The sequence below is a fragment of the Oryctolagus cuniculus genome, chromosome 6 (genome assembly GCF_964237555.1).
Source record: "Oryctolagus cuniculus chromosome 6, mOryCun1.1, whole genome shotgun sequence".
NCBI classification, from domain to species: domain Eukaryota; kingdom Metazoa; phylum Chordata; class Mammalia; order Lagomorpha; family Leporidae; genus Oryctolagus; species Oryctolagus cuniculus.
The window spans coordinates 65,678,227-65,699,754 of NC_091437.1; positions in this window are offsets into that span (position 1 = coordinate 65,678,227).

A 21,528-nucleotide genomic window follows, 5' to 3' on the forward strand; every position below is an offset into this window, starting at 1 on the left:
CAGATCTTGCTACAGCCTCTGTGTGTGTTTGTGTTTTCTGGACATTCTCTATGGACTTTACGGTTTTGAATGCATTTTAGCATGTAAGTTTTTTGTTTTCAGCTGGCAAACGCTAATTGCTTCCACCTGGAGTCAAATCCTTCACACATTCGAGTTTTCTAGGAAGAAAGCTTCAGAAACCTGAGAAAACATGATATTTCTTTCTGTAAACATGACACTGGATGCATTTGCCGAACAGGAAGATTGTGCTTTTCTCCAAAACCACTTTCACGGTGATTTTTGGTTACATTTCACCCAAAATCCACAACAATTTGTCCAGACACTCCTGGATGAAAACAAAACTATCTGGTGTGTTGTGGCTATCTCAATCCCAGATCTTGCTACAGCCTCTGTGTGTGTTTGTGTTTTCTGGACATTCTCTATGGACTTTACGGTTTTGAATGCATTTTAGCATGTAAGATTTTTGTTTTCAGATGGCAAACGCTAATTGGTTCCACCTGGAGTCAAATCCCCCACACATTCGAGTTTTCTAGGAAGAAAGCTTCAGAAACCTGAGAAAACATGATATTTCTTTCTGTAAACATGACATTGGATGCATTTGCCGAACAGGAAGATTGTGCTTTTCTCCAAAACCACTTTCACGGTGATTTTTTCTTTAAATTTTTTTTTTTTTGACAGGCAGAGTGGACAGTGAGAGAGGGAGACAGAGAGAAAGGTCTTCCTTTGCCGTTGGTTCACCCTCGAATGGCCGCCGCTGCAGCCGGCGCACCGCGATGATCCTGGCAGGAGCCAGGAGCCAGGTGCTTTTCCTGGTCTCCCATGGGGTGCAGGGCCCAAGCACCTGGGCCATCCTCCACTGCACTCCCTGGCCATAGCAGAGAGCTGGCCTGGAAGAGGGGCAACCGGGACAGAATCCGGCGCCCCGACCGGGACTAGAACCCGGTGTGCCGGCGCCGCAAGGTGATTTTTTCTTTAAATTTCACCCGAAATCCACAACAATTTGTCCAGATACTCCTGGATGAAAACAAAACTATCTGGTGTGTTGTGGCTATCTCAATCCCAGATCTTGCTACAGCCTCTGTGTGTGTTTGTGTTTTCTGGACATTCTCTATGGACTTTACGGTTTTGAATGCATTTTAGCATGTAAGTTTTTTGTTTTCAGCTGGCAAACGCTAATTGCTTCCACCTGGAGTCAAATCCTCCACACATTCGAGTTTTCTAGGAAGAAAGCTTCAGAAACCTGAGAAAACAGGATATTTCTTTCTGTAAACATGACACTGGATGCATTTGCCGAACAGGAAGATTGTGCTTTTCTCCAAAACCACTTTCACGGTGATTTTTTCTTTAAATTTCACCCGGATACTACAACATTTTTTCCAGATACTCTGGATAAAAACAAAACTATCTGGTGTGTTGTGGCTATCTCAATCCCAGATCTTGCTACAGCCTCTGTGTGTGTTTGTGTTTTCTGGACATTCTCTATGGACTTTACGGTTTTGAATGCATTTTAGCATGTAAGTTTTTTGTTTTCAGCTGGCAAACACTAATTGGTTCCACCTGGAGTCAAATCCTCCACACATTCGAGTTTTCTAGGAAGAAAGCTTCAGAAACATGAGAAAACAGGATATTTCTTTCTGTAAACATGACATTGGATGCATTTGCCGAACAGGAAGATTGTGCTTTTCTCCAAAACCACTTTCACGGTGATTTTTGGTTACATTTCACCCAAAATCCACAACAATTTGTCCAGACACTCCTGGATGAAAACAAAACTATCTGGTGTGTTGTGGCTATCTCAGTGCTAGATCTTGCTACAGCCTCTGTGTTTGTTTGGGATTTCTGGACATTCTCTATGGACTTTACGGTTTTGAATGCATTTTAGCATGTAAGTTTTTTGTTTTCAGCTGGCAAACGCTAATTGGTTCCACCTGGAGTCAAATCCTCCACACATTCGAGTTTTCCAGGAAGAAAGCTTCAGAAACCTGAGAAAACATGATATTTCTTTCTATAAACATGACACTGGATGCATTTGCCGAACAGGAAGATTGTGCTTTTCTCCAAAACCACTTTCACGGTGATTTTTTCTTTAAATTTCACCCGGATACTACAACATTTTTTCCAGATACTCTGGATAAAAACAAAACTATCTGGTATGTTGTGGCTATCTCAATCCCAGATCTTTCCACAGCCTCTGTGTGTGTTTGTGTTTTCTGGACATTCTCTATGGACTTTACGGTTTTGAATGCATTTTAGCATGTAAGATTTTTGTTTTCAGCTGGCAAACGCTAATTGGTTCCACCTGGAGTCAAATCCTCCACACATTCGAGTTTTCTAGGAAGAAAGCTTCAGAAACCTGAGAAAACATGATATTTCTTTCTGTAAACATGACATTGGATGCATTTGCCGAACAGGAAGATTGTGCTTTTCTCCAAAACCACTTTCACGGTGATTTTTGGTTACATTTCACCCAAAATCCACAACAATTTGTCCAGACACTCCTGGATGAAAACAAAACTATCTGGTGTGTTGTGGCTATCTCAATCCCAGATCTTGCTACAGCCTCTGCGTGTGTTTGTGTTTTCTGGACATTCTCTATGGACTTTACGGTTTTGAATGCATTTTAGCATGTAAGTTTTTTGTTTTCAGCTGGCAAACGCTAATTGCTTCCACCTGGAGTCAAATCCTCCACACATTCGAGATTTCTAGGAAGAAAGCTTCAGAAACCTGAGAAAACATGATATTTCTTTCTGTAAACATGACACTGGATGCATTTGCCGAGCAGGAAGATTGTGCTTTTCTCCAAAACCACTTTCACGGTCATTTTTTCTTTAAATTTCACCCGGATACTACAACATTTTTTCCAGATACTCTGGATAAAAACAAAACTATCTGGTATGTTGTGGCTATCTCAATCCCAGATCTTGCTACAGCCTCTGTGTGTGTTTGTGTTTTCTGGACATTCTCTATGGACTTTACGGTTTTGAATGCATTTTAGCATGTAAGTTTTTTGTTTTCAGCTGGCAAACTATAATTGGTTCCACCTGGAGTCAAATCCTCCACACATTCGAGTATCCTTGGAAGAAAGCTTCAGAAACCTGAGAAAACAGGATATTTCTTTCTGTAAACATAACATTGGATGCATTTGCCGAACAGGAAGATTGTGCTTTTCTCCAAAACCACTTTCACAGTGATTTTTGGTTACATTTCACCCAAAATCCAAAACAATTTGTCCAGATACTCCTGGATCAAAACAAAACTATCTGGTGTGTTGTGGCTATCTCAATCCCAGATCTTGCTACAGCCTCTGTGTGTGTGTTTGTGTTTTCTGGACATTCTCTATGGACTTTACGGTTTTGAATGCATTTTAGCATGTAAGTTTTTTTGTTTTCAGCTGGCAAACGCTAATTGGTTCCACCTGGATTCAAATCCCCCACACATTTGAGTTTTCTAGGAAGAAAGCTTCAGAAACCTGAGAAAACATGATATTTCTTTCTGTAAACATGACACTGGATGGATTTGCCGAACAGGAAGATTGTGCTTTTCTCCAAAACCACTTTCACGGTGATTTTTTCTTTAAATTTCACCCGGATACTACAACATTTTGTCCAGATACTCTGGATGAAAACAAAACTATCTGGTGTGTTGTGGCTATCTCAATCCCAGATCTTGCTACAGCCTCTGTGTTTGTTTGGGATTTCTGGACATTCTCTATGGACTTTACGGTTTTGAATGCATTTTAGCATGTAAGTTTTTTGTTTTCAGCTGGCAAACGCTAATTGCTTCCACCTGGAGTCAAATCCTCCACACATTCGAGTTTTCTAGGAAGAAAGCTTCAGAAACCTGAGAAAACATGATATTTCTTTCTGTAAACATGACATTGGATGCATTTGCCGAACAGGAAGATTGTGCTTTTCTCCAAAACCACTTTCACGGTGATTTTTGGATACATTTCACCCAAAATCCACAACAATTTGTCCAGATACTCCTGGATGAAAACAAAACTATCTGGTGTGTTGTGGCTATCTCAATCCCAGATCTTGCTACAGCCTCTGCGTGTGTTTGTGTTTTCTGGACATTCTCTATGGACTTTACGGTTTTGAATGCATTTTAGCATGTAAGTTTTTTGTTTTCAGATGGCAAACGCTAATTGCTTCCACCTGGAGTCAAATCCTCCACACATTCGAGATTTCTAGGAAGAAAGCTTCAGAAACCTGAGAAAACATGATATTTCTTTCTGTAAACATGACATTGGATGCATTTGCCGAACAGGAAGATTGTGCTTTTCTCCAAAACCACTTTCACGGTCATTTTTTCTTTAAATTTCACCCGGATACTACAACATTTTGTCCAGATACTCTGGATGAAAACAAAACTATCTGGTATGTTGTGGCTATCTCAATCCCAGATCTTGCTACAGCCTCTGTGTGTGTTTGTGTTTCCAGGACATTCTCTATGGACTTTACGGTTTTGAATGCATTTTAGCATGTAAGTTTTTTGTTTTCAGCTGGCAAACACTAATTTCTTCCACCTGGAGTCAAATCCTCCACACATTCGAGTTTTCTAGGAAGAAAGCTTCAGAAACCTGAGAAAACAGGATATTTCTGTCTGTAAACATGACATTGGATGCATTTGCCGAACAGGAAGATTGTGCTTTTCTCCAAAACCACTTTCACGGTGATTTTTGGTTACATTTCACCCAAAATCCACAACAATTTGTCCAGACACTCCTGGATGAAAACAAAACTATCTGGTGTGTTGTGGCTATCTCAATCCCAGATCTTGCTACAGCCTCTGCGTGTGTTTGTGTTTTCTGGACATTCTCTATGGACTTTACGGTTTTGAATGCATTTTAGCATGTAAGTTTTTTGTTTTCAGCTGGCAAACGCTAATTGCTTCCACCTGGAGTCAAATCCTCCACACATTCGAGATTTCTAGGAAGAAAGCTTCAGAAACCTGAGAAAACATGATATTTCTTTCTGTAAACATGACACTGGATGCATTTGCCGAGCAGGAAGATTGTGCTTTTCTCCAAAACCACTTTCACGGTGATTTTTTCTTTAAATTTCACCCGGATACTACAACATTTTTTCCAGATACTCTGGATAAAAACAAAACTATCTGGTATGTTGTGGCTATCTCAATCCCAGATCTTGCTACAGCCTCTGTGTGTGTTTGTGTTTTCTGGACATTCTCTATGGACTTTACGGTTTTGAATGCATTTTAGCATGTAAGTTTTTTGTTTTCTGCTGGCCAACGCTAATTGCTTCCACCTGGAGTCAAATCCTCCACACATTTGATTTTTCTAGGAAGAAAGCTTCAGAAACCTGAGAAAACATGATATTTCTTTCTGTAAACATGACACTGGATGGATTTGCTGAACAGGAAGATTGTGCTTTTCTCCAAAACCACTTTGACGGTGATTTTTTCTTTAAATTTCACCCGGATACTACAACATTTTGTCCAGATACTCTGGATAAAAACAAAACTATCTGGTATGTTGTGGCTATCTCAATCCCAGATCTTATACAGCCTCTGTGTGTGTTTGTGTTTTCTGGACATTCTCTATGGACTTTACGGTTTTGAATGCATTGTAGCATGTAAGTTTTTTGTTTTCAGCTGGCAAACTAATTGGTTCCACCTGGAGTCAAATCCTCCACACATTCGAGTTTTCTAGGAAGAAAGCTTCAGAAACCTGAGAAAACAGGATATTTCTTTCTGTAAACATGACATTGGATGCATTTGCCGAACAGGAAGATTGTGCTTTTCTCCAAAACCACTTTCACGGTGATTTTTGGTTACATTTCACCCAAAATCCACAACAATTTGTCCAGACACTCCTGGATGAAAACAAAACTATCTGGTATGTTGTGGCTATCTCAATCCCAGATCTTGCTACAGCCTCTGCGTGTGTTTGTGTTTTCTGGACATTCTCTATGGAGTTTATGGTTTTGAATGCATTTTAGCATGTAAGATTTTTGTTTTCAGCTGGCAAACGCTAATTGGTTCCACCTGGAGTCAAATCCCCCACACATTCGAGTTTTCTAGGAAGAAAGCTTCAGAAACCTGAGAAAACATGATATTTCTTTCTGTAAACATGACACTGGATGGATTTGCCGAACAGGAAGATTGTGCTTTTCTCCAAAACCACTTTCACAGTGATTTTTTCTTTAAATTTCACCCGGCTACTACAACATTTTGTCCAGATACTCTGGATGAAAACAAAACTATCTGGTGTGTTGTGGCTATCTCAATCCCAGATCTTGCTACAGCCTCTGTGTTTGTTTGGGATTTCTGGACATTCTCTATGGACTTTACGGTTTTTAATGCATTTTAGCATGTAAGTATTTTGTTTTCAGCTGGCAAACGCTAATTGGTTCCACCTGGAGTCAAATCCTCCACACATTCGAGTTTTCTAGGAAGAAAGCTTCAGAAACCTGAGAAAACATGATATTTCTTTCTGTAAACATGACAGTGGATGCATTTGCCGAACAGGAAGATTGTGCTTTTCTCCAAAACCACTATAACGGTCATTTTTTCTTTAAATTTCTCCCGTATACTACAACATTTTGTAAAGATACTCTGGATAAAAACAAAACTATCTGGTATGTTGTGGCTATGTCAGTCCCAGATCTACTACAGCCTCTGTGTGTGTTTGTGTTTTCTGCACATTCTCTATGCATTTTACGGTTTTGAATTTTAGCATGTAAGATTTTTGTTTTCAGCTGGCAAACGCTAATTGGTTACACCTGGAGTCAAATCCTCCACACATTCGAGTTTTCTAGGAAGAAAGCTTCAGAAACCTGGGAAAACCTGATATTTCTTTTGTAAACATGACATTGGATGCATTTGCCGAACAGCAAGATTGTGCTTTTCTCCAAAACCACTTTCACCGTCATTATTGGTTACATTTCACCCGAAATCCACAACAATTTGTCCAGATACTCCTGGATGAAAACAAAACTATCTGGTGTGTTGTGGCTATCTCAATCCCAGATCTTGCTACAGCCTCTGTGTGTGTTTGTGTTTTCTGGACATTCTCTATGTACTTTACGGTTTTGAATGCATTTTAGCATGGAAGTTTTTTGTTTTCAGCTGGCAAACGCTAATTGGTTCCACCTGGAGTCAAATCCTCCACACATTCGAGTTTTCTAGGAAGAAAGCTTCAGAAACCTGAGAAAACATGATATTTCTGTCTGTAAACATGACATTGGATGCATTTGCCGAACAGGAAGATTGTGCTTTTCTCCAAAACCACTTTCACGGTGATTTTTGGTTAAATTTCACCCGAAATCCACAACAGTTTGTCCAGATACTCCTGGATGAAAACAAAAATATCTGGTGTGTTGTGGCTCTATCAATCCCAGATCTTGCTACAGCCTCTGTGCTTTTTTGTGTTTTCTGGACATTCTCTATGGACTTTACGGTTTTGAATGCATTTTAGCATGTAAGTTTTTTGTTTTCAGCTGGCAAACACTAATTGGTTCCACCTGGAGTCAAATCCTCCACACATTCGAGTTTTCTAGGAAGAAAGCTTCAGAAACCTGAGAAAACATGGTATTTCTTTCTGGAAGCATGCCATTGGATGGATTTGCCGAACAGGAAGATTGTGCTTTTCTCCAAAACCACTTTCACGGTGATTATTGGTTACATTTCACCCAAAATCCACAACAAGTTGTCCAGATACTCCTGGATGAAAACAAAACTATCTGGTGTGTTGTGGCTATCTCAATCCAAGATCTTGCTACAGCCTCTGTGTTTGTTTGGGTTTTCTGGACATTCTCTATGGACTTTACGGTTTTGAATGCATGTTAGCATGTACGTTTTTTGTTTTGAGCTGGCAAACGCTAATTGGTTCCACCTGGAGTCAAATCCTCCACACATTCGAGTTTTCTAGGAAGAAAGCTTCAGAAACCTGAGAAAACATGATATTTCTTTCTGTAAACATGACAGTGGATGCATTTGCCGAACAGGAAGATTGTGCTTTTCTCCAAAACCACTATAACGGTCATTTTTTCTTTAAATTTCTCCCGTATACTACAACATTTTGTAAAGATACTCTGGATAAAAACAAAACTATCTGGTATGTTGTGGCTATGTCAGTCCCAGATCTACTACAGCCTCTGTGTGTGTTTGTGTTTTCTGCACATTCTCTATGCATTTTACGGTTTTGAATTTTAGCATGTAAGATTTTTGTTTTCAGCTGGCAAACGCTAATTGGTTACACCTGGAGTCAAATCCTCCACACATTCGAGTTTTCTAGGAAGAAAGCTTCAGAAACCTGGGAAAACCTGATATTTCTTTTGTAAACATGACATTGGATGCATTTGCCGAACAGGAAGATTGTGCTTTTCTCCAAAACCACTTTCACCGTCATTATTGGTTACATTTCACCCGAAATCCACAACAATTTGTCCAGATACTCCTGGATGAAAACAAAACTATCTGGTGTGTTGTGGCTATCTCAATCCCAGATCTTGCTACAGCCTCTGTGTGTGTTTGTGTTTTCTGGACATTCTCTATGGACTTTATGGTTTTGAATGCATTGTAGCATGGAAGATTTTTGTTTTCAGCTGGCAAACGCTAATTTGTTCCACCTGGAGTCAAATCCTCCACACATTCGAGTTTTCTAGGAAGAAAGCTTCAGAAACCTGAGAAAACATGATATTTCCTTCTGTAAACATGACAGTGGATGCATTTGCCGAATAGGAAGATTGTGCTTTTCTCCAAAACCACTTTCACGGTGATTTTTGGTTACATTTAACCCGAAATCCACAGCAATGGGTCCAGATACTCCTGGATGAAAACAATACTATCTGGTGTGTTGTGGCTATCTCAATCCCAGATCTTGCTACAGCCTCTGTGTGTGTTTGTGTTTTCTGGACATTCTCTATGCACTTTACGGTTTTGAATGCATTTTAGCATGTAAGATTTTTGTTTTCAGCTGGCAAACGCTAATTGGTTCCACCTGGAGTCAAATCCTCCACACATTCGAGTTTTCTAGGAAGAAAGCTTCAGAAACCTGAGAAAACGTGATATTTCTTTCTGTAAACATGACATTGGATGCATTTGGCGAACAGGAAGATTGTACTTTTCTCCAAAACCACGTTCACGGTGATTTTTGGTTACATTTCACCCGAAATCCACAACAAGTTGTCCAGATACTCTTGGATGAAAACAAAACTATCTGGTGTGTTGTGGCTCTCTGAAACCCAGATTTTGCTACAGCCTCTGTGTGTGTTTGTTTTTTCTGGGCATTCTCTATGGACTTTACGGTTTTGAATGCATTGTAGCATGTAAGTTTTTTGTTTTCAGCCGGCAAACGCTAATTGGTTCCACCTGAAGTCAAATCCTCCATACATTAAGGTTTTCTAGGACGAAAGCTTCAGAAACCTGAGAAAACATGATATTTCTTTCTGTAAACATGACATTGGATGCATTTGCCGAACAGGAAGATTGTGCTTTTCTCCAAAACCACTTTCACGGTGATTTTTGGTTACATTTCACCCGAAATCCACAATTTGTCCAGATACTCCTGGATGAAAACAAAACTATCTCGTGTGTTGTGGCTATCTCAATCCCAGATCTTGCAACCGTCTCTGTGTGTGTTTGTGTTTTCTCGATATTGTCTATGGACTTTACGGTTTTGAATGCATTTTAGCATGTAAGTTTTTTGTTTTCAGCTGGCAAACGCTAATTGGATCCACCTGGAGTCAAATCCTCCACACATTCGAGTTTTCTAGGAAGAAAGCTTCAGAAACCTGAGAAAACATGATATTTCTTTCTGTAAACATGACAATGGATGCATTTGCCGAACAGCAAGATTGTGCTTTTCTCCAAAACCACTTTCACGGTCATTTTTGGTTACATTTCACCCGAAATCCACAACAGTTTGTGCAAATACTCCTGGATGACAACAAAACTATCTGGTATGTTGTGGCTATCTAAATCCCAGAACTTGCTACAGCCTCTGTGTGTGTTTGTCTTTTCTGGACATTCTCTATGGACTTTATGGTTTTGAATCCATTTTAGCATGGAAGTTTTTTGTTTTCAGCTGGCAAACGCTAATTGGTTCCACCTGGAGTCAAATCCTCCACACATTCGAGTTTTCTAGGAAGAAAGCTTCAGAAACCTGAGAATACAGGATATTTCTTTCTGTAAACATGACATTGGATGCATTTGCCAAACAGGAAGATTGTGCTTTTCTCCAAAACCACTTTCACGGTTATTTTTGGTTACATTTCACCCGAAATCCACAACAATTCGTCAAGATACTCCTGGATGAAAACAAAACTATCTGGGGTGTTGTGGCTATCTCAAGCCCAGATCTTGCTACAGCCTCTGTGTGTTTGTGTTTTCTGAACATTCTCTATGGACTTTACGGTTTTGAATGCATGTTAGCATGTAAGTTTTTGGTTTTCAGCTGGCAAACGCTAATTGGTTCCACCTGGAGTCAAATCCTCCACACATTCGAGTTTTCTAGGAAGAAAGCTTCAGAAACCTGAGAAAACATGATATTTCTTTCTGTAAACATGACATTGGATGCATTTGCCGAACAGAAACATTGTGCTTTTCTCAAAAACCACTTTCACGGTCATTTTTGGTTACATTTCACCCGATATCCACAACAATTTGTCCAGATACTCCTGGATGAAAACAAAACTATCTGGTGTGTTGTGGCTATCTCAATCCCAGATCTTGCTACAGCCTCTGTGTGTGTTTGTGTTTTCTGGACATTCTCTATGTACTTTACGGTTTTGAATGCATTTTAGCATGGAAGTTTTTTGTTTTCAGCTGGCAAACGCTAATTGGTTCCACCTGGAGTCAAATCCTCCACACATTCGAGTTTTCTAGGAAGAAAGCTTCAGAAACCTGAGAAAACATGATATTTCTGTCTGTAAACATTACATTGGATGCATTTGCCGAACAGGAAGATTGTGCTTTTCTCCAAAACCACTTTCACGGTGATTTTTGGTTAAATTTCACCCGAAATCCACAACAGTTTGTCCAGATACTCCTGGATGAAAACAAAAATATCTGGTGTGTTGTGGCTCTATCAATCCCAGATCTTGCTACAGCCTCTGTGCTTTTTTGTGTTTTCTGGACATTCTCTATGGACTTTACGGTTTTGAATGCATTTTAGCATGTAAGTTTTTTGTTTTCAGCTGGCAAACGCTAATTGGTTCCACCTGGAGTCAAATCCTCCACACATTCGAGTTTTCTAGGAAGAAAGCTTCAGAAACCTGAGAAAACATGGTATTTCTTTCTGGAAGCATGCCATTGGATGGATTTGCCGAACAGGAAGATTGTGCTTTTCTCCAAAACCACTTTCACGGTGATTATTGGTTACATTTCACCCAAAATCCACAACAAGTTGTCCAGATACTCCTGGATGAAAACAAAACTATCTGGTGTGTTGTGGCTATCTCAATCCAAGATCTTGCTACAGCCTCTGTGTTTGTTTGGGTTTTCTGGACATTCTCTATGGACTTTACGGTTTTGAATGCATGTTAGCATGTACGTTTTTTGTTTTGAGCTGGCAAACGCTAATTGGTTCCACCTGGAGTCAAATCCTCCACACATTCGAGTTTTCTAGGAAGAAAGCTTCAGAAACCTGAGAAAACATGATATTTCTTTCTGTAAACATGACAGTGGATGCATTTGCCGAACAGGAAGATTTTGCTTTTCTCCAAAACCACTTTCACGGTGATTTTTGGTTAAATTTCACCCAAAATCCACAACAGTTTGTCCAGATACTACTGGATGAAAACAAAACTATCTGGTGTGTTGTGGCTATCTCAATCCCAGATCTTGCTACAGCCTCTGTGTGTGTTTGTGTTTTCTGGACATTCTCTATGGACTTTACGGTTTTGAATGCATTTTAGCATGTAAGTTTTTTCTTTTCAGCTGGCAAACGCTAATTGGTTCCCCCTGGAGTCAAATCCTCCACACATTCGAGTTTTCTAGGAAGAAAGCTTCAGAAACCTGAGAAAACATGATATTTCTTTCTGTAAACATGACAATGGATGCATTTGCCGAACAGGAAGATTGTGCTTTTCTCCAAAACCACTTTCACCGTGATTTTTGGTTACATTTCACCCGAAATCAACAACAGTTTGTCCAGATACTCCTGGATGAAAACAAAACTATCTGGTATGTTGTGGCTATCTTAATCCGAGAACTTGCTACAGCCTCTGTGTGTGTTTGGGTTTTCTGGACATTCTCTATGGACTTCACGGTTTTGATTGCATTGTAGCATGTAAGTTTTTTGTTTTCAGCTGGCAAACGCTAATTGGTTCCACATGGAATCAACTCCTCAACACATTAAGGTTTTCTAGGACGAAAGCTTCAGAAACCTGAGAAAACATGATATTTCTTTCTGTAAACATGCCATTGGATGCATTTGCCGAACAGGAAGATTGTGCTTTTCTCCAAAACCACTTTCACGGTGATTTTTGGTTACATGTCTTCCGAAATCCACAACAGTTTGTAAGATACTCCTGGATGTAAACAAAACTATCTGGTGTGTTGTGGCTATCTCAATCCCAGATCTTGCTACAGCCTCTGTGTGTGTTTGTGTTTTCTGGACATTCTCTATGGACTTTATGATTTTGAATGCATTTTAGCATGTAAGTTTTTTCTTTTCAGCTGGCAAACGCTAATTGGTTCCACCTGGAGTCAAATCCTCCACACATTCGAGTTTTCTAGGACGAAAGATTCAGAAACCTGAGAAAACATGATATTTCTTTCTGTAAACATGACATTGAAAGCATTGGCCGAACAGGAAGATTGTGCTTTTCTCCAAAACCACTTTCACGGTGATTTTTGTCTAAATTTCACCCGAAATCCACAACAATTTGTCCAGATACTCCTGGATGAAAACAAAACTATCTGGTGTGTTGTGGCTATCTCAATCCCAGATCTTGCTACAGCCTCTGTGTGTGTTTGTGTTTTCTGGACATTCTCTATGGACTTTGCAGTTTTGAATGCATTGTAGCATGTAAGTTTTTTGTTTTCAGCTGGCAAACGCTAATTGGTTCCACCTGGAGTCAAATCCTCCACACATTCGAGTTTTCTAGGAAGAAAGCTTCAGAAACCTGAGAAAACATGATATTTCTTTCTGTAAACATGACAGTGGATGCATTTGCCGAACAGGAAGATTGTGCTTTTCTCCAAAACCACTTTCACGGTCATTTTTGGTTACATTTCACCCGAAATCCACACCAATTTGTCCAGATACTCCTGGATGAAAACAAAACTATCTGGTGTGTTGTGGCTATCTCAATCCCAGATCTTGCTACAGCCTCTGTGTGTGTTTGTGTTTTCTGGACATTCTCTAAAGACTTTACGGTTTTGAATGCATTTTCGCAGGTAAGTTTTTTGTTTTCCGCTGGCAAACGCTAATTGGTTCCACCTGGAGTCAAATCCTCCACACACTCGAGTTTTCTAGGAAGGAAGCTTCAGAAACCTGAGAAAACATGATATTTCTTTCTGTAAACATGACACTGGAGGGATTTGCCAAACAGGAAGATTGTGCTTTTCTCCAAAACCACTTTCACGGTGATTTTTGGTTACATTTCACCCAAAATCCACAACAGTTTGTCCAGATACTCCTGGATGAAAACAAAACTATCTGGTGTGTTGTGACTATCTCAATCCCAGATCTTGCTACAGCCTCTGTGTGTGTTTGTGTTTTCTGGACATTCTCTATGGACTGTACGGTTTTGAATGCATTTTCGCAGGTAAGTTTTTTGTTTTCATCTGGCAAACGCTAATTGCTTCCACATGGAGTCAAATCCTCCACACATTTGAGTTTTCTAGGAAGAAAGCTTCAGAAACCTGAGAAAACATGATATTTCTTTCTGTAAACATGACAGTGATGCATTTGCCGAACAGGAAGATTGTGCTTTTCTCCAAAACCACTTTCACGGTGATTTTTGGTTAAATTGCACCCGAAATCCACAACAATTTGTCCAGATACTCCTGGATGAAAACAAAACTATCTGGTGTGTTGTGGCTATCTCAATCCCAGATCTTGCTACAGCCTCTGTGTGTGTTTGTGTTTTCTGGACATTCTCTATGGACTTTTCACTTTTGAATTCATTTTAGCATGTAAGTTTTTTGTTTTCAGCTGGCAAACGCTAATTGGTTCCACCTGGAGTCAAATCCTCCACACATTCGAGTTTTCTAGGAAGAAAGCTTCAGAAACCTGGGAAAACATATTTCTTTCTGTAAACATGCCATTGGATGCATTTGCAGAACAGGAAGATTGTGCTTTTCTCCAGAACCACTTTCACGGTGATTTTTGGTTAAATTTCACCCGAAATCCACAACATTTTGTCCAGATACTCCAGGATGAAAACAAAACTATCTGGTGTGTTGTGACTATCTCAATCCCAGATCTTGCTACAGCCTCTGTGTGTGTTTGTGTTTTCTGGACATTCTCTATGGACTTTACGGTTTTGAATGCATTTTAGCATGTAATTCTTTTGTTTTCAGCTGGCAAACGCTAATTGGTTCCACCTGGAGTCAAATCCTCCACACATTCGAGTTTTCTAGGAAGAAAGCTTCAGAAACCTGAGAAAACATGATATTTCTTTCTGTAAACATGACAGTGGATGCATTTGCCGAAGAGGAAGATTGTGCTTTTCTCCAAAACCACTTTCACGGTGATTTTTGGTTAAATTTCACCCGAAATCCACAACAGTTTGTCCCGATACTCCTGGATGAAAACAAAACTATCTGGTGTGTTGTGGCTATCTCAATCCCAGATCTTGCTACAGCCTCTGTGTGTGTTTGTGTTTTCTGGACATTCTCTATGGACTTTACGGTTTTGAATGCATTGTAGCATGTAAGTTTTTTGTTTTCAGCTGACAAACGCTAATTGGTTCCACCTGGAGTCAAATCCTCCGCACATTCGAGTTTTCTAGGAAGAAAGCTTCAGAAACCTGAGAAAACATGATATCTCTTTCTGTAAACATGACATTGGATGCATTTGCCGAACAGGAAGATTGTGCTTTTCTCCAAAACCACTTTCACGGTGATTTTTGGTTACATTTCACCCAAAATCCACAACAGTTTGTCCAGATACTCCTGGATGAAAACAAAACTATCTGGTGTGTTGTGACTATCTCAATCCCAGATCTTGCTACAGCCTCTGTGTGTGTTTGTGTTTTCTGGACATTCTCTATGGACTGTACGGTTTTGAATGCATTTTCGCAGGTAAGTTTTTTGTTTTCAGCTGGCAAACGCTAATTGGTTCCACCTGGAGTCAAATCCTCCACACATTCGAGTTTTCTAGGAAGAAAGCTTCAGAAACCTGAGAAAACATGATATTTCCTTCTGTAAACATGACAGTGGATGCATTTGCCGAACAGGAAGATTGTGCTTTTCTCCAAAACCACTTTCACGGTGATTTTTGGTTAAATTGCACCTGAAATCCACAACAGTTTGTCCAGATACTCCTGGATGAAAACAAAACTATCTGGTATGTTGTGGCTATCTCAATCCCAGATCTTGTTACAGCCTCTGTGTTTGTTTGTGTTTTCTGGACATTCTCTATGGACTTTACGGTTTTGAATGCATTTTAGCATGTAAGTTTTTGTATTCAGCTGGGAAACGCTAATTGGTTCCACCTGGAGTCAAATCCTCCACACATTCGAGTTTTCTAGGAAGAAAGCTTCAGAAACCTGAGAAAACATCATATTTCTTTCTGTAAACACGCCATTGGATGCATTTGCCGAACAGGAAGATTGTGCTTTTCTCCAAAACCACTTTCACGGTGATTTTTGGTTACATTTCACCCAAAATCCACACCAATTTGTCCAGATACTCCTGGATGAAAACAAAACTATCTGGGGTGTTGTGGCTATCTCAATCCCAGATCTTGCTACAGCCTCTGTGTGTGTTTGGGTTTTCTGGACATTCTCTATGGGCTTTACTGTTTTGAATGCATTTTAGCATGTAAGTTTTTGTTTTCAGCTGGCAAACGCTAATTGGTTCCACCTGGAGTCAAATCCTCCACACATTCGAGTTTTCTAGGAAGAAAGCTTCAGAAACCTGAGAAAACATGATATTTCTTTCTGTAAACGTGACATTTAATGCATTTGCCAAACAGGAAGATTGTGCTTTTCTCCAAAACCCCTTTCACAGTGATTTTTGGTTAAATATCACCCGAAATCCACAACAATTTGTCCAGATACTTCTGGATGAAAACAAAACAATCTGGTGTGTTGTGGCTATCTCAATCCCAGATCTTGCTACAGCCTCTGTGTTTGTTTGTGTTTTCTGTACATTCTCTATGGACTTTATGATTTTGAATGCATTTTAGCATGGAAGTTTTTTGTTTTCAGCTGGCAAACGCTAATTGGTTCCACCTGGAGTCAAATCCTCCACACATTCGAGTTTTCTAGGAAGAAAGCTTCAGAAACCTGAGAAAACATGATATTTCTTTCTGTAAACATGACATTGAAAGCATTGGCCGAACAGGAAGATTGTGCTTTTCTCCAAAACCACTTTCACGGTGATTTTTGTCTATATTTCAACCGAAATCCACACCAATTTGTCCAGATACTCCTGGATGAAAACAAAACTATCTGGTGTGTTGTGGCTATCTCAATCCCAGATCTTGCTACAGCCTCTGTGTGTGTTTGTGTTTTCTGGACATTCTCTATTGACTTTACGGTTTTGAATGCATTTTAGCATGGAAGTTTTTTGTTTTCAGCTGGCAAACGCTAATTGGTTCCACCTGGAGTCAAATCCTCCACACATTCGAGTTTTCTAGGAAGAAAGCATCAGAAACCTGAGAAAACATGATATTTCTTTCTGTAAACATGACAGTGGATGCATTTGCCGAACAGGAAGATTGTGCTTTTCTCCAAAACCACTTTCACGGTGATTTTTGGTTACATTTCACCCAAAATCCACAACAGTTTGTCCACATACTCCTGGATGAAAACAAAACTATCTGGTGTGTTGTGACTATCTCAATCCCAGATCTTGCTACAGCCTCTGTGTGTGTTTGTGTTTTCTGGACATTCTCTATGGACTGTACGGTTTTGAATGCATTTTCGCAGGTAAGTTTTTTGTTTTCAGCTGGCAAACGCTAATTGGTTCCACCTGGAGTCAAATCCTCCACACATTTGAGTTTTCTAGGAAGAAAGCTTCAGAAACCTGAGAAAACATGATATTTCCTTCTGTAAACATGACAGTGGATGCATTTGCCGAACAGGAAGATTGTGCTTTTCTCCAAAACCACTTTCACGGTGATTTTTGGTTAAATTGCACCTGAAATCCACAACAGTTTGTCCAGATACTCCTGGATGAAAACAAAACTATCTGGTATGTTGTGGCTATCTCAATCCCAGATCTTGTTACAGCCTCTGTGTTTGTTTGTGTTTTCTGGACATTCTCTATGGACTTTACGGTTTTGAATGCATTTTAGCATGTAAGTTTTTGTATTCAGCTGGAAAACGCTAATTGGTTCCACCTGGAGTCAAATCCTCCACACATTCGAGTTTTCTAGGAAGAAAGCTTCAGAAACCTGAGAAAACATCGTATTTCTTTCTGTAAACATGCCATTGGATGCATTTGCCGAACAGGAAGATTGTGCTTTTCTCCAAAACCACTTTCACGGTGATTTTGGTTACATTTCACCCGAAATCCACAACAATTTGTCCAGATACTCCTGGATGAAAACAAAACTATCTGGGGTGTTGTGGCTATCTCAATCCCAGATCTTGCTACAGCCTCTGTGTGTGTTTGGGTTTTCTGGACATTCTCTATGGGCTTTACTGTTTTGAATGCATTTTAGCATGTAAGTTTTTGTTTTCAGCTGGCAAACGCTAATTGGTTCCACCTGGAGTCAAATCCTCCACACATTCGAGTTTTCTAGGAAGAAAGCTTCAGAAACCTGAGAAAACATGATATTTCTTTCTGTAAACGTGACATTTAATGCATTGGCCAAACAGGAAGATTGTGCTTTTCTCCAAAACCCCTTTCACAGTGATTTTTGGTTAAATATCACCCGAAATCCACAACAATTTGTCCAGATACTTCTGGATGAAAACAAAACAATCTGGTGTGTTGTGGCTATCTCAATCCCAGATCTTGCTACAGCCTCTGTGTGTGTTTGTGTTTTCTGGACATTCTCTATGGACTTTATGATTTTGAATGCATTTTAGCATGTAAGTTTTTTGTTTTCAGCTGGCAAACGCTAATTGGTTCCACCTGGAGTCAAATCCTCCACACATTCGAGTTTTCTAGGACGAAAGATTCAGAAACCTGAGAAAACATGATATTTCTTTCTGTAAACATGACATTGAAAGCATTGGCCGAACAGGAAGATTGTGCTTTTCTCCAAAACCACTTTCACGGTGATTTTTGTCTATATTTCACCCGAAATCCACACCAATTTGTCCAGACACTCCTGGATGAAAACAAAACTATCTGGTGTGTTGTGGCTATCTCAATCCCAGATCTTGCTACAGCCTCTGTGTGTGTTTGTGTTTTCTGGACATTCTCTATGGACTTTACGGTTTTGAATGCATTTTAGCATGGAAGTTTTTTGTTTTCAGCTGGCAAACGCTAATTGGTTCCACCTGGAGTCAAATCCTCCACACATTCGAGTTTTCTAGGAAGAAAGCATCAGAAACCTGAGAAAACATGATATTTCTTTCTGTAAACATGACAGTGGATGCATTTGCCGAACAGGAAGATTGTGCTTTTCTCCAAAACCACTTTCACGGTGATTTTTGGTTACATTTCACCCAAAATCCACAACAGTTTGTCCAGATACTCCTGGATGAAAACAAAACTATCTGGTGTGTTGTGACTATCTCAATCCCAGATCTTGCTACAGCCTCTGTGTGTGTTTGTGTTTTCTGGACATTCTCTATGGACTGTACGGTTTTGAATGCATTTTCGCAGGTAAGTTTTTTGTTTTCAGCTGGCAAACGCTAATTGGTTCCACCTGGAGTCAAATCCTCCACACATTCGAGTTTTCTAGGAAGAAAGCTTCAGAAACCTGAGAAAACATGATATTTCCTTCTGTAAACATGACAGTGGATGCATTTGCCGAACAGGAAGATTGTGCTTTTCTCCAAAACCACTTTCACGGTGATTTTTGGTTAAATTGCACCTGAAATCCACAACAGTTTGTCCAGATACTCCTGGATGAAAACAAAACTATCTGGTATGTTGTGGCTATCTCAATCCCAGATCTTGTTACAGCCTCTGTGTTTGTTTGTGTTTTCTGGACATTCTCTATGGACTTTACGGTTTTGAATGCATTTTAGCATGTAAGTTTTTGTATTCAGCTGGGAAACGCTAATTGGTTCCACCTGGAGTCAAATCCTCCACACATTCGAGTTTTCTAGGAAGAAAGCTTCAGAAACCTGAGAAAACATCGTATTTCTTTCTGTAAACATGCCATTGGATGCATTTGCCGAACAGGAAGATTGTGCTTTTCTCCAAAACCACTTTCACGGTGATTTTTGGTTACATTTCACCCAAAATCCACACCAATTTGTCCAGATACTCCTGGATGAAAACAAAACTATCTGGGGTGTTGTGGCTATCTCAATCCCAGATCTTGCTACAGCCTCTGTGTGTGTTTGGGTTTTCTGGACATTCTCTATGGGCTTTACTGTTTTGAATGCATTTTAGCATGTAAGTTTTTGTTTTCAGCTGGCAAACGCTAATTGGTTCCACCTGGAGTCAAATCCTCCACACATTCGAGTTTTCTAGGAAGAAAGCTTCAGAAACCTGAGAAAACATGATATTTCTTTCTGTAAACGTGACATTTAATGCATTTGCCAAACAGGAAGATTGTGCTTTTCTCCAAAACCCCTTTCACAGTGATTTTTGGTTAAATATCACCCGAAATCCACAACAATTTGTCCAGATACTTCTGGATGAAAACAAAACAATCTGGTGTGTTGTGGCTATCTCAATCCCAGATCTTGCTACAGCCTCTGTGTGTGTTTGTGTTTTCTGGACATTCTCTATGGACTTTATGATTTTGAATGCATTTTAGCATGTAAGTTTTTTGTTTTCAGCTGGCAAACGCTAATTGGTTCCACCTGGAGTCAAATCCTCCACACATTCGAGTTTTCTAGGACGAAAGATTCAGAAACCTGAGAAAACATGATATTTCTTTCTGTAAACATGACATTGAAAGCATTGGCCGAACAGGAAGATTGTGCTTTTCTCCAAAACCACTTTCACGGTGATTTTTGTCTATATTTCACCCGAAATCCACACCAATTTGTCCAGATACTCCTGGATGAAAACAAAACTATCTGGTGTGTTGTGGCTATCTCAATCCCAGATCTTGCTACAGCCTCTGTGTGTGTTTGTGTTTTCTGGACATTCTCTATTGACTTTACGGTTTTGAATGCATTTTAGCATGGAAGTTTTTTGTTTTCAGCTGGCAAACGCTAATTGGTTCCACCTGGAGTCAAATCCTCCACACATTCGAGTTTTCTAGGAAGAAAGCATCAGAAACCTGAGAAAACATGATATTTCTTTCTGTAAACATGACAGTGGATGCATTTTCCGAACAGGAAGATTGTGCTTTTCTCCAAAACCACTTTCACGGTGATTTTTGGTTAAATTTCACCCGAAATCCACACCAATTTGTCCAGATACTCCTGGATGAAAACAAAACTATCTGGTGTGTTGTGGCTATCTCAATCCCAGATCTTGCTACAGCCTCTGTGTGTGTTTGTGTTTTCTGGACATTCTCTAAAGACTTTACGGTTTTGAATGCATTTTCGCAGGTAAGTTTTTTGTTTTCAGCTGGCAAACGCTAATTGGTTCCACCTGGAGTCAAATCCTCCACACATTCGAGTTTTCTAGGAAGAAAGCTTCAGAAACCTGAGAAAACATGATATTTCTTTCTGTAAACATGACACTGGATGGATTTGCCGAACAGGAAGTTTGTGCTTTTCTCCAAAACCACTTTCACGGTGATTTTTTCTTTAAATTTCACCCGAATACTACAACATTTTGTCCAGATACTCCTGGATGAAAACAAAACTATCTGGTGTGTTGTGGCTATCTCAATCCCAGATCTTGCTACAGCCTCTGTGTGTGTTTGGGTTTTCTGGACATTCTCTATGGACTTTATGGTTTTGAATGCATTGTAGCATGTAAGTTTTTTGTTTTCAGCTGGCAAACGCTAATTGGTTCCACCTGGAGTCAAATCCTCCACACATTCGAGTTTTCTAGGAAGAAAGCTTCAGAAACCTGAGAAAACATGATATTTCTTTCTGTAAACATGACACTGGTTGGATTTGCCGAACAGGAAGATTGTGCTTTTCCCCAAAACCACTTTCTCGGTAATTTTTGTTTAAATTTCACCCGGATACTACATTTTTTCCAGATACTCCTGGATGAAAACAAAACTATCTGGTGTGTTGTGGCTATCTCAATCCCAGATCTTGCTACAGCCTCTGTGTGTGTTTGGGTTTTCTGGACATTCTCTATGGACTTTACGGTTTTGAATGTATTTTAGCATGGAAGTTTTTT